General features: G+C 43.6%; 1 protein-coding gene across 4 annotated transcripts in view; it reads left to right on the top strand.

Annotated features, from left to right (window-relative positions):
* Positions 1–12,414, top strand: part of NR3C2 (nuclear receptor subfamily 3 group C member 2) — a 169,978-nt gene that overhangs the window by 89,885 nt on the left and 67,679 nt on the right. The gene's annotated exons all lie outside the window — the stretch shown is intronic.

The raw sequence follows: 12,414 nt of genomic DNA, 5'->3' as shown, positions 1-12,414 counted from the left end.
TTAAAATATATGTTAAATTTATTGTTCAAAAATTACTCAAGTAATGCATGCATCTTTATCCGGAGAACACATGGTTATAGTCTACTGATGTTGTTAAGCTAATCATTTTAATTTGCCTTCACAATTCTAATTATTTGAAATCTGGTTTATGTCTTCTGCCAGATCTAAAGCAAAAATTCTTTACAGCTACAAATAAACATGTCCAAACCTTTCATAAACTATGTAGTTTATGAAATTCTGTATAGAGACAAGCAGATGATGCATCCAACTGTTCTTCTGAAATACATAAATAATAACAAATGTAGTTGAAAGCTAATTTTGGCATGACAGTTATACAGCTATGAGCCACTGTTTTTAAGCATTTACATTCTTGTTTAAAAAGAAATTGATTAGTTTGGAAAGGAGTTGAAGTTTCCATAAAGCCAATCTGGAATTCAGGTGACTGAAATAGGCTGCATGCAGTATCTGAAGCAAAGCATTCAAGTAAACAACATCTATATATTTCTGTCAGAAAATGATTTGTTGAATTCTGTATTACATTTGCCTTTTCACTTCAGTTGCCCTTTCTTCACTTGACAGTCTTTTTACCTTAACAATTTTCCTGTTATTCCCAGTTGTGTTCCTGTTTTTTATCAACGTAACGAGATTTCCTTTTTCTAAACTTATCTAGACTTCAGATTATAGTTGGTTATGTTATTTAACTGTACTTACCTATGGAAATCTAGATATTAGGGCTGAAGAACAATTTAGCTTACATAGGTGAAACCTGGCTAGAAAGAATATGCATATATATATATATATATATATATATATATATATATATATATATATATATATATATATACTAATTTGGTTTTAAAAAACTCTCTGTTTCTTGTTTTTCTAATTGGGATTGCATGGGAAGCGGAGATAAAATGATAAAACATAAGCTTGAGTAAAGTGGTGTTTAGTGCAGAAGCCAGTTCTGTCAAAACAAAGTAACAGATTCATGCAAATTGACCTTCCTTTAATGTTTATAAAAGTGGAATAATTCCCCTCCATGTCAATACTTCCCTGCATGGAGACAAAGCAACATGTCTCCATAAAGCAAAGAGCTTCATCTAGGTAGATGGGACTGCAATCCTCAGAGATTAATGAAGATCTCTGATCGAATATTTTAAACAAAATTATAAATGAATTACAAACTCAAAGTTTAATAGAAAATTATGACAACTTCATCTGGCTACTGATGTTTTAGTACTAATAAGAAAAGCTGTGATTAATATTGGACTACCTGACTTGTATATAGAGGTTTAATTGATAATGTGTCAGTGGGACTGGAAAAACATCTGCATCAAAGCCTGTGGAAACATATATTTGTCTGTTGCTAATATTTAAGGAATAATTAAGGTGATTGCTGTGTTTGTATAGACACCCAGCATTTTTGCAACTTGATAATGTTTTTTTTTTTTTTACATCTGGAGATACTTTCAGATGTAAGCTACAGAATGCTTCCATGTATGTTGACCCAAATTTGTTAATTTGGCAATCATATTGCTCCTGCAGTGTAATGGCAAGGTATTGTACCAGGTCACTTTTGACTGGGCTTCTTTCTCGTCTGCTTTAGCTTCTTCTACATTTTGCAGCAACTAAAAGATTTGAGACGATATAGCTATATTCAAAAATATAATTAAGGGGCCAGCTTATCTGTAAAAGTGTTGAGAAGTTTCTCTTAAGATTATGCAGCGCAAATCATCTATTTCATGTTATGTAAAAGATCAATATTGGGATCTATGAATATTTAGCTACTCATGAGAGAAATAAACTATGCTAATGTTTTGAAGTAGATTGTTAATTGAGATGGATGAATGAATATATATATAACCTTAGCTTTGTATATAATTACTGTGGACTGTTCTTTTCTGTTCTGTTCTTCTGTTCTTATATGCTTTGCTACTCTTCATAGTGTTGCATCCAAATGCTTCTAAAGGAAGTAGTGCTCATATATCAAGAACGAAAATTAATTTCGGTGTTGTAATATGTTGCAAACTAGCAATTTGTAGATGACAATTTTTAAATATTGTGCTATCTCTGTATCTACAAAGATCAAAACTGGGTGGGCAATGGTTTTCCTTGTCACAGTTTATGAAAGCAAAAAAGGAACTTTGAAATAGCAAGACAGAAAGAGTAATGATGCTTTTGAACTTTGATGCTGGACAAGACTCCTGAGGATACCTTGACTAATCAAGGAAATAAACAAATGAATCATTCAACAAATCAATACAAAGTTTTTAGCTGAGGCACAATTATCCAAGCTGAAAATAACATATTTGGAATGTATTATGCAAAAAATCCCTGCTCTCTTGAGAAGTCCTGGGAAAGGTGGATTTGATAGCACATAATTAATCAATATACATATTATTTTTTAGAATGGTCTATGTAAAAATTGAATAGAAGTAACATTAAAAACTTACTAATGGTATTTTTCTTCTATTTCTTAAAAGACGGATTTAGAAGAAGATTGATTTAAATTATCCTTACCTGCTGCTTTCTGTCATGTATTATTTTTATCTAAATCATTTATTAGCACAATCTTTTATATTATACTTCTATGTATTCTCCTTTTACTTCAGCACTAATGGAACTAGTATTTTTCCATTAAAGTCTGCAGTTTCTTTAATTTACTTTTTAAGGCTAGTATCCCCTTGGAATTCAACATTTATTTATTTGGCTTTCTAGTATTATCATAGAATCTGTTTTTAGATGCAGAGTCTTCCAAACACACACGTAAGCTATTCACTATTTATCATAACAATCTGTTTTAGTATATTCTGTAAATATTGAAAAATTTACAGTAGTGAATACAGAGTTTACTAAAATGTGGTTCATTGTATTGAATTATGTGTAAATTAATATCTATTAATTTTCACTGCAAATATTCTAAGCATAATTGTATCTGGTGCAGCCTGTTTTTATATATCTTGCTGATCCAACTTTCCTTAATTTGAGTGTATTAAGTGCACTGTATGAACATTTTCACTATATTTTGAACATTACAACCATCAGAATTGAAATGTTTCTTTTTGGAAATAATGTTCTGTATGCCTTCTACTTTTTAAAACATAACCAATAGTTCAGGGGTGAAATGTAAAATTTGTTACTACCGGTTCTGTGGGCGTGGCTTGGTAGGGGGAGGGATAATGTGACTGGGTGGGCATGGTCAATTTTTTTTTTTTACTTTTAAAAGCATTTGTTCTACAACCTTAAGAGGTTGCAGAAAAAAATGCTTTTAAAAGCCTCTGACAATCAGGCAACTCAGCTGGGATCGCCAGAGGCTTTTAAAGGCATTTTTTTTTCTCTACAACCTTTTCGGTCAAAGAGATTGTAGAAAAAAATGCTTTTAAAAGCCTTTAATGATCCCAGCCGAGCCGTGCGATCATCAGAGGCTTTTTTTTTACTTTTAAAAGCATTTTTTTGGCCGAAGAGGTTGTAGAAAAAATGCTTTTAAAAGTAAACAAAAAAAAAAGTCTCTGATGATCGTGCGGCTCAGCTGGGCATGGGGTGGGGACGCAGGGATTTTTGCTACTGGTTCTCCGAACCACCCACCACCATCGCTACCAGATTGGGCGATCCAGGAGCATTTCACACCTGCAGTAGTTACAAATACATAAACATGGCTGTTGATTCCAAGGATCACAGTGTGTTTGGAATTTTATTTATTTATTTGCTGTTCTATATGTTAAGTTAACCAGTTTTATTAGTGTTAACTAATATTTGAAATTTGTCAAATATATAAGTACATGTACATTTTTTAAAGCAAACAAATTGTTTTGTTTGCCTTTACTAAAAGAGGAAAGTTTTGTTCATTTCTTTCCTCTTCCTGAATTTCTGTAGTATGATTTTCAGTCTTTCAGTTGTGATTGACTCATACTTGGTACTTAATATTTTTATTGAGATGTAATAACAACATCAGGGAAAGAGGAATGGAGAGTAACATTTGTTTGATTCCCACATCATAATTTTATTTCTTCTAGAGATTTACAGTTGTTTTATCTTCCTTTATTAACAAGGATAGCAGATTTGTTAGAATAATCAGTCACACTTCGGAAGCCAATGGGTCTCTGAATGTTCTGGGGGATATTCTTGCAACCAGGCTGGTGCTTCTGCTGTTATTGTTCTCAGGATATAGAAATGCTTAGAATCATGGTTGAAATTACTTAGGCTAAGTTTATTTGTGCTTGTTTATGTGTGTTAACTATGATAAGAATAGTTTGGACAAGGGGTGGGTTCTACTTACCTTTACTACTGGTTCGCAGCGGGAGCACATGCGTGCTTCTGCGCATGCGCAGCTCACCCATGATGACATTGTGCCACGTGGGCAGAGCCTCCCACCGGTTTTACTACTGGTTCTACAGAACCGGACTAAACCGTGAGCAACCCACCACGGATTTGGACTATATAGTATTCTTGATCATAAATACTGTGGGCAGAGCCTCCCACCGGTTTTACTACTGGTTCTACAGAACCGGACTGAACCGTGAGCAACCCACCACGGATTTGGACTATATAGTATTCTTGATCATAAATACTGTGTTTCAAAAGGTATTTTGATGACAAATAGCATTACAATGTTTCTACCACCAGTTTCTACCACACAGTATCTGACTGGTTTAGGTATAATGTGCTTTGCATAGAAAGGGATGTGAAATACTGTTGTATACTGGGGCTGGTACATCATAAAATCTATATATTCAGTACAGGTAGACCTCGACTTAGAGTCATTTGTTTGGTGACTGTTCGAAGTTACAACAGCAATGGAAAAAAAATGAGTTACAACAGTCCTCACACATCCCCATGATAAAAATTCAGGCACTTGGCAATCAACATTTATTTACGACAGTCACAGTTTACTGAGATCATGTGATCACCATTTGCAACCTTCCAACAAGCAAAGCAAAAAGTGGGAACTGGAACTAACATTTAGGTGATTTATTTAACAGATGCAGTGATCTGCTTAAAAACCATGACAGAAAAGATAACACTATCAGGCCCAATTCATTTAACTGCCTTAGGAACGGAATGGAAATTCCGATCCCAGTTGAGGTTGTAAGTTGAGGACTACATGTAAACATTAAACAAGTAAAAAGTTTTTGTACATTAGTGCTACATATTTCTCCTTAATATAATTTGTTATATGAAAACAGAAATCTCTTATTTTTTTATCACATTTGTTAAGAAATAAGGTAATTTTATCAGGCTGTTTGACATCTAAGACTTAATTCTATCCTTAGCAATGTTAGCTGAAACTGAAAATGATTATGCTTATTTGTTCTAATGTTATATTTTAAAACAGTGCACACAAAAACTAATAACAGCATTCATTGTTTCAGACAAATGTGAACTTTAAAAAGGAAAAGAGGAAGCCAATATTCCATAAGAGAATAATAAACATGCCCATGCTATTGCTTTCTCATAGCTTATCTGACTATCTGTCGGTCTAGCTGCTATTATTTTATTAAGAATTTTAATTATAACAGTGAAATATAATACATACTGAATTTAAAGAAATAGAAGAGAAAGAAAGACTAAACAGTGGAAAACAGAGAAAAAGAGATATGAATGAAAAAAAGTAAGACTATAATAAAGAAAGAGAGAAAAGAAATATATAAAAAAGTGACTTCCACCTTCATCATAAGAGATATAAATAAATTCATATATTTTCATGGCTATATAATATTTCAATTTATATGGCAAATTTATGAAAACTTGTTAGGAATCAATGAATGGAGCTTTAAAAAGTTGACACTTTGTCCAACCAAACTATTTTTAAAGGCTCTGTTGTATCCTCTTTACAAGTAGTTCTCAGTTTACAACCGCAATTGTGCCTGAAATCTGAAAGTAATTAAGTGAGATGTTATGTAACCATTTTGCTCAACAACTTCATTTCCAGCTTTGTCACTGGCAGTTAAGTGATTGTGAGTTTATTAAGCAGACTATGAGGGTTGGGAGAGGCCCTGATAGATGCTCTATGTTGGACTCAGAGATAGAGCCAGGGCCGTCCGACATTTCCCAGCCACCAGAGAGGCAACTGCCTTTGGAGGCTGATATGAGTGAGGAGGAAGAACAGCGGGTGTCTGTTACAGATGCACGAATGCACAGAACAGTTAGCAGAGGTGAACAACAGAGGACAAGGAGTTGACTCGGGAAGCAAAGCATCCGTGGACGCTGAATGGCTGGGGAATAAACAGAAGGAAAGGGGAGTGATTGTCATAGGAGACAACAGTTTGTATTTCTGAAAATTTTGCTCATTGTGTTTCGTGCATCAAAGACTGCTTGCCAGAACTTAATTTGCAGTCTTTTGGCTGGGAGCTCACAGCCTTGCAATTATCTCAAGGAACTGATAGTCTGTTGCTGCATTTAACTCCTTGCAGGACTCTTGCTTGGACTTTTTCCAGAACGCTGCTACTACACTCCAGCATTGGGTTCAATCCTCTTTTCTGACAGCAACTGAGAGAACCTTTTATTGATTTAACATCCTACTCTGTGCTCTTACCACGCCCCCTTTTGCACTCGGATCCCCAGTCTTTCTCTCAGTTGCTGACAGACTGAGAGGGTTTTCTCTGTGCTCTGAGAGTTGCGTTAGGCTTTTGTTTATTTTTGATTAGCCCCTTCCTTTTTTTCCCGGTGGAGTTTAGGAATCCTGTTTTCTTTGTTTTGGCCGTTTTCGCTGCCCCGCCTATCAGCTGGCTGTCGGTTTTGTGCCCAGGGATCCGGGTCGTGCCAACCTCTCGCACCATTGCGCTACCAGCCGCCGGTTTCTGTCCCTGCGGGGCGGATCCGGCTGAATTTCTACGATCGGCAGGTTCGGGGCTGGGAGATTCGCTCCCCGACTGCCGTTTTCGCTGCTGATGAGCGCAGGGCGGTGGCTCTTAAAAGGAACGACGGTTAGTGGGGCTTGCTGCTGCCGCGGCCAGCGACCGTCCCATCAGGCTTCTGCGGGCGGCGCTGCGTAGATCGGCTTGATTGGCACCAGGCAGCCGATTCACAAGTAGCCGTTTGGGGGGGTGCGGCGTGGCTGTTGGTGCTCGCCACCCTCCCGCTACATGTAAGTGATCCGAGGATCGCTCCCTGAGTAGCGCCCGTGGCAGGGGCGCCAAGGGAAGCTCGGAGGCAACTCGGAGACCGCGTGGCAGGGCGCCATTTCCACCTGAGTCAGCACAGCGTGGCCGCCATTTTGAGCCTTCGGGCAGCCGCCATTTTACTCACCCAGCTCGAGCGCGAGCCCCAGTTCAAAGGGCCGTAACTTGATGTTTGTGGACTTCCCTTGTTGGGCCTTGGGGCCGGACAGGGCAGAGATTCTAAAGAAGAGAAGGGGGGGTATTCAAAGGCTCTTGCCCCCTTTCACCTCCCGGTGGCCTGTGATAATTTTTTTCATACCATTCTTGTGCATGAAACCTACCTACACATCTGGGTAGAGCCCAGGGCCCACAACAACTCAGATTGCAACTTTGGTTTGGCGATCAAGTTTTGATTTGGGTGTGGTCTCTTTATGGAGCGAAGTTTTGCACACCTCCAAATATATAATTAAATAAATAATAATAATAATAATAAAAAAAATTGCTGCGCCTCATTTGCATAGAAGCTTGGTGAAGGGGCTTACAACATGGCGGATTGTTCTTTCTTGTCTGATAGTGATCTGGAGGCCAGCCCTGTCAGGGCTGCCAAATCCCTCAAGAAACAGTCGGGTAAACGTCCCGCCTCAGGCAGTCACAAGTCTCGGCTCTCTAAGTCCTCCTCTTCGGCCGACAAGGACGCACTCAGACGCCATAAAGCCTTGGAGAGGCAATGTGAGAAAGCCAAGCTGGCCACGCCCTCGTCTGCCAACCAGGTCACGGAACCCGCTCAATAGTCCGTGTCTGCACCAGTCTGTATGGAGAGGAGGGGAGTCCAGCCTATCTCTTTGGCTTGGCAGAGGGGTGTATCCCAATCAATGCCGGATGTCTCGTCAGCGGGTCTGGAATCCCTTCCACCTCCTCGTCGCCAACCTTCTGCCACCTTCACATCCACAGCAGCGGGGCTCCAAGCAGTGGACCAACCTATCCCTCCTTCACAGTATGATTTCCAGTCAATGCTTTCCACGGCTCTGGCATCGATTATGGCGGCAGGGGCGCAGACAGCAGCACACTCTTCCTCTCCAGGGACTTCTTCGGGCATGTTGGCGGTCTCGGGGTCGCGTAAGGCCCGCTCTCCTTCTCGTCGAGAGTCCGAGAGAGTTCATCTGAGGGCTCCGCCCAGGAGGAGGATGCCCCTGAAGACCTCGAGTTTTCGGAGGACGAGGGACTCCTTCCTGATTCTCTGGTCTTCACGGGCTTGTTTCGTCCCGCATTATTCAAGTCCGTCCTTCACAAGGCTCATTTGACAACTAATTTGGGGTCTGTGGGGGCTCAGCCCCCGACAACTCTGCCCGAGACCGGTCCACATGATGCCTTGTTCAAGCAAGTCAAGCAGGAGAAGGACTTTATTCCGTGCCCTCAGCTGTTCACGGATGTGTTGCAGGCGCCTTGGGGCCAACCAGGGTCTTCCACCGCGCCCAGTAATCTAGACAATAAATTGTTTTGTTCTGCACCTGAGTTGGAGGCGTTATTGGAATTGCCCACAGTGGATGCTCCAATGGCCGGCCTCACTTCCCAATCTATGGTCTCGTCTGATCCACTTGAAGGACTTAAATCTGAGGACAGACGCACCAAACAGGTCTTCAGGAGATCCCATCAGGCTGGGGCCTGGACCGTCCGAACTGCCACAGCCACTTCGTTTTTCAATAGGGCATCTTTGATCTGGCTGCGCCAACTTCAAGAAAGGCTTCCTCCTGAAGAAACTCATTTACATCACGATATAAACAAGATCATAGCGGCCACTGAATACTCAGTGGATGCCTCGCTAAATTCTGTCAAGTTTGCCTCTAGGGCGCTGGCGGCTTCCATCACATCGCGACGCCTCTTTTGGCTACGTCCGTAGAAGGCCGATGTTAAAACCAAGTGGAAGTTGGCAGCGGCCCTGTATAAGGCCTCTAATTTATTCGGGGCGGCATTAGAGCCAGTGCTTGTGGAGGACAAAGACAAGCGGAAAGTTATGCCAACCTCCTTTCGCAAACAGGATAGATGTTATACCCCGTATACACAGCGTCAGCCGTTTCATCCCTTTTCGGGGCAGGGAGGCCCCTCTACTTACCGACAGTCATTCCAGTCGTCTGACCGTTTCACTGACAGACAGAGGTTCAGGGACCGTGGCAGACCCCAGACCGCTTCTAAGCGTCCTTACTGTGGGTCACGTTCCAGGCCGTATTGAAGGGGCAAATGACTCACCGACTCCCAGTTCTGTGGGCGGTCGCCTCCAATCCTTTCACCGCCAATGGGAACATTCCACTCTGGACGAGTGGGTGCGTCACACGATTTCGGAGGGCCTGTCAATCGAATTCACGAATCGCCCTTCAAGGCGGTTCATCCGGTGTCCTATTCCTCTCTCGAAAGATTGTCGCAATCTGATGGTGGCCGAGATATCACATTTACTAGAGATCAAATCGATAGAACCGGTCCCGTTAGACCAGCAAGGGTCCGGTTTCTATTTGATTCTGTTTTTAGTGCCGAAAAACTCTGGAGGCATCCAGGAGATCCTCAACCTCAAGGACTTAAACCGGGCGGTACGGTACCGTCGTTTCAAGATGCACTCTCTTCGCTCGATTCTTGCATCGGTTCGTCGAGGGGATCTGATGCAGTCGGTGGACTTACGAGAGGCTTATCTGCATGTTCCAGTGCTTCCTTCGCATCGGCAGTTTCTACACTTCGAATATGCGGGCAGGCATTACCAGTACTGTGCAATGCCATTCGGACTTTCTTCGGCCCCCAGGACTTTCACCAAATTGGTAGCAGTGGTGGCCGCAACCCTCAGTGCCATTCCGGTGCGAGTCCTTTGTTATCTGGACGATGTCCTGGTCCTCTCTGCCTCCAGGGTGCAGGCGAGGAGAGACATAGATCGGGTGCTTTCGGCCTTTCGGGAGCACGGTTTCACCATCAACTTGGACAAGAGCCATCTTGTCCCCTTGACCTCAATTCTACACCTCGGGTCAGTGATAGACTCTGGGAAGGGTCAAGTTTTCTTGTCACTGGAAAGGGTGAGTAGCATCAAGTCGCTCCTGGACCAGGTCTTGGCCCGGAGGTCGGTTCCTCTGTTGACCCTGTCGCAACTGTTGGGGAAGATGGTCTCGTGCTTCTGCATCATGCCGTGGGCTCGCAGACATTCCCGTCCACTACAATGGCTACTCCTCCCGTTCCAGTGAAAAGGCTGTTCCAATTCTGTAAGAAAGGTCCTCGTGCCGCCACAGGTCTGTCTGTCGTTGCTTTGGTGGAAGTCCCCTGCCATCCTGAAGGGCTGCTACTTCATGGACCTGGACCGGATCGTGATCACCACCGATGCCAGTTTTCACGGGTGGGGGGCCCACATGGGCGTCCAGGTAGCCCAGGGGCAATGGACTCCGGGGGAGCGCACCCACAGTATCAATTTTCTAGAGCTGGGAGCGGTTCGGCTGGCCCTGTTACATTTCCGGTCACTGATACGAGGTTGTCACGTGCTAATTCTCACAGACAACACATCCACCAAGGCGCACGTAAACTGAGAAGGGGGGCCGAGGTCACAGAACTTGATGCTCGAGTCGCACCGTCTGTTCAGCTGGGTCGAACGACAACTGAGGTCACTCCAGGCAGACCACATTTCCAGGACGGCCAACATCCAGGCAGATTGGCTCAGCAGGGAAGTGATTGCTCAGGCCGAGTGGCAACTTCTTCCCAGGCTGTTTCGAGAGGCTTCGCTTCGGACAACCGGTGGTCGATCTGTTCGCCAGCCCTGCCAACACCCAGCTTCCCCGGTTCATCTCGCGCTACCCGACTCCACTGGTGGAGGACACGAACACTCTGCGGTGTCGTTGGCCGGCCGGTCTGCTGTACGCCTTCCCTCCTGTAATGTTGATTCAACAGGTGATCCGAAAGATGATTACGGAAAAGGCAGAGTTGTTGCTGGTGGCGCCAAATTGGCCTTGCAGACCGTGGTTCGCAGACTTAGTGAAGTTCTCGGTGACGGAGCCGTGGGTGATTCCTCCTCACAGGATTGTGCTGTGGGCAATCCGCCATCCCGAGCCCCAATGGCTACAGTTGGCCGTTTGGCATTTGAGCGCGTCATCCTGAGGAAAGCCCATTTGCCAGACACCGTGATTGGGACTATTCAAGCAGCCCGTAGACCATCCACGACGAGAATCTACGAGGCTTCCTGGAGGGCCTTTTGCAGATGGTGTGCGTTTGCTCATGTGGATCTGACGTCCACGACGATTCAGGATGTTCTGGGGTTTCTCCAGTCGGGGTTGGACAAAGGTCTGTCCCCTGCTACCCTCAGACATCAAGTGGCGGCTTTAGCCACAGTATTGTCCTTTCCTCCGTACACTTCCTTGTCTCATGATCCATGGGTGAGAGGGTTTCTTCACGGAGTTACGAACCTGAGGCCGCCTATGGTTCATTGTTACCCTTCTTGGGATTTGTCTCTGGTTTTACAGGCCCTCACGGTTCCACTGTTCGAGCCCCTTGGTTCTATTTCTCTCAAGTTTCTGTCGTTCAAGGTTGCTTTCCTGCTAGCGATCACGTCGGCCAGACGCATTTCTGAGCTAGCAGCGTTGTCTGTCCGGAAGGACTTGTGCATTTTTCACGCTAATACTGTGGTACTTCGGCTTGATCCTGCGTTTACACCCAAAGTTAATTCCTGGTTTCATCGCTCACAGGAACTGGTTCTCCCGGATTTTTGTCCTTCTCCCAGACATCACCGCGAGGTTCCTTGGCACACTCTCAATGTTCGCAGGGCCCTGAGGCGCTACATACGTAGGACTGCGTCATTTCGGAAGACGGAGGCGCTCTTTGTTTCGTTCCATCCAGCGTCAATGGGTCGTAAGGTGTCGTCAACAATGATTGGTCGTTGGATTAAAGCCTGTATTTCGTCTGCTTATGAGAAGCAGGCCCATCCTGTTCCAGCGAGAATTCTACCACACTCTACTAGGAGTGCAGCTACCTCGGCGGCCTGGGCTACACAGGCTTCGGTATTGGACATCTGTAGGGCGGCCACTTGGACATCTTTATCACCTTTCATTAGACACTATTGCATTGATGCTTACGCTTCTGTGGAGGCGTCCTTTGGGAGAAGGGTGTTGCAGACTGTGATTGCTAGTTCTTCTGATGGGAGTAGTGTTTTGCCCGGCCCTGTGAATTAGGCTTGGGTATGTCCCAATGCTGGAGTGTAGTAGCAGCGTTCTGGAAAATGGACATTGACTTACCTGAATGTCCTTTTTTGGAACGCTGCGTATACACTCCCTTTCCCTCCCTTTGGTTCTGCTGTTTGTTCTGG

Source organism: Pituophis catenifer, unplaced genomic scaffold, assembly GCF_029215685.1.
Source record: "Pituophis catenifer annectens isolate HBS135680 unplaced genomic scaffold, rPitCat1.0.hap2 SCAF_8, whole genome shotgun sequence".
In the NCBI taxonomy this organism is placed as follows: Eukaryota; Metazoa; Chordata; class Lepidosauria; order Squamata; family Colubridae; genus Pituophis; species Pituophis catenifer.
Note: the sequence above shows the minus strand (reverse complement) of the source record. Positions and strands in the feature narration are given on the sequence as shown.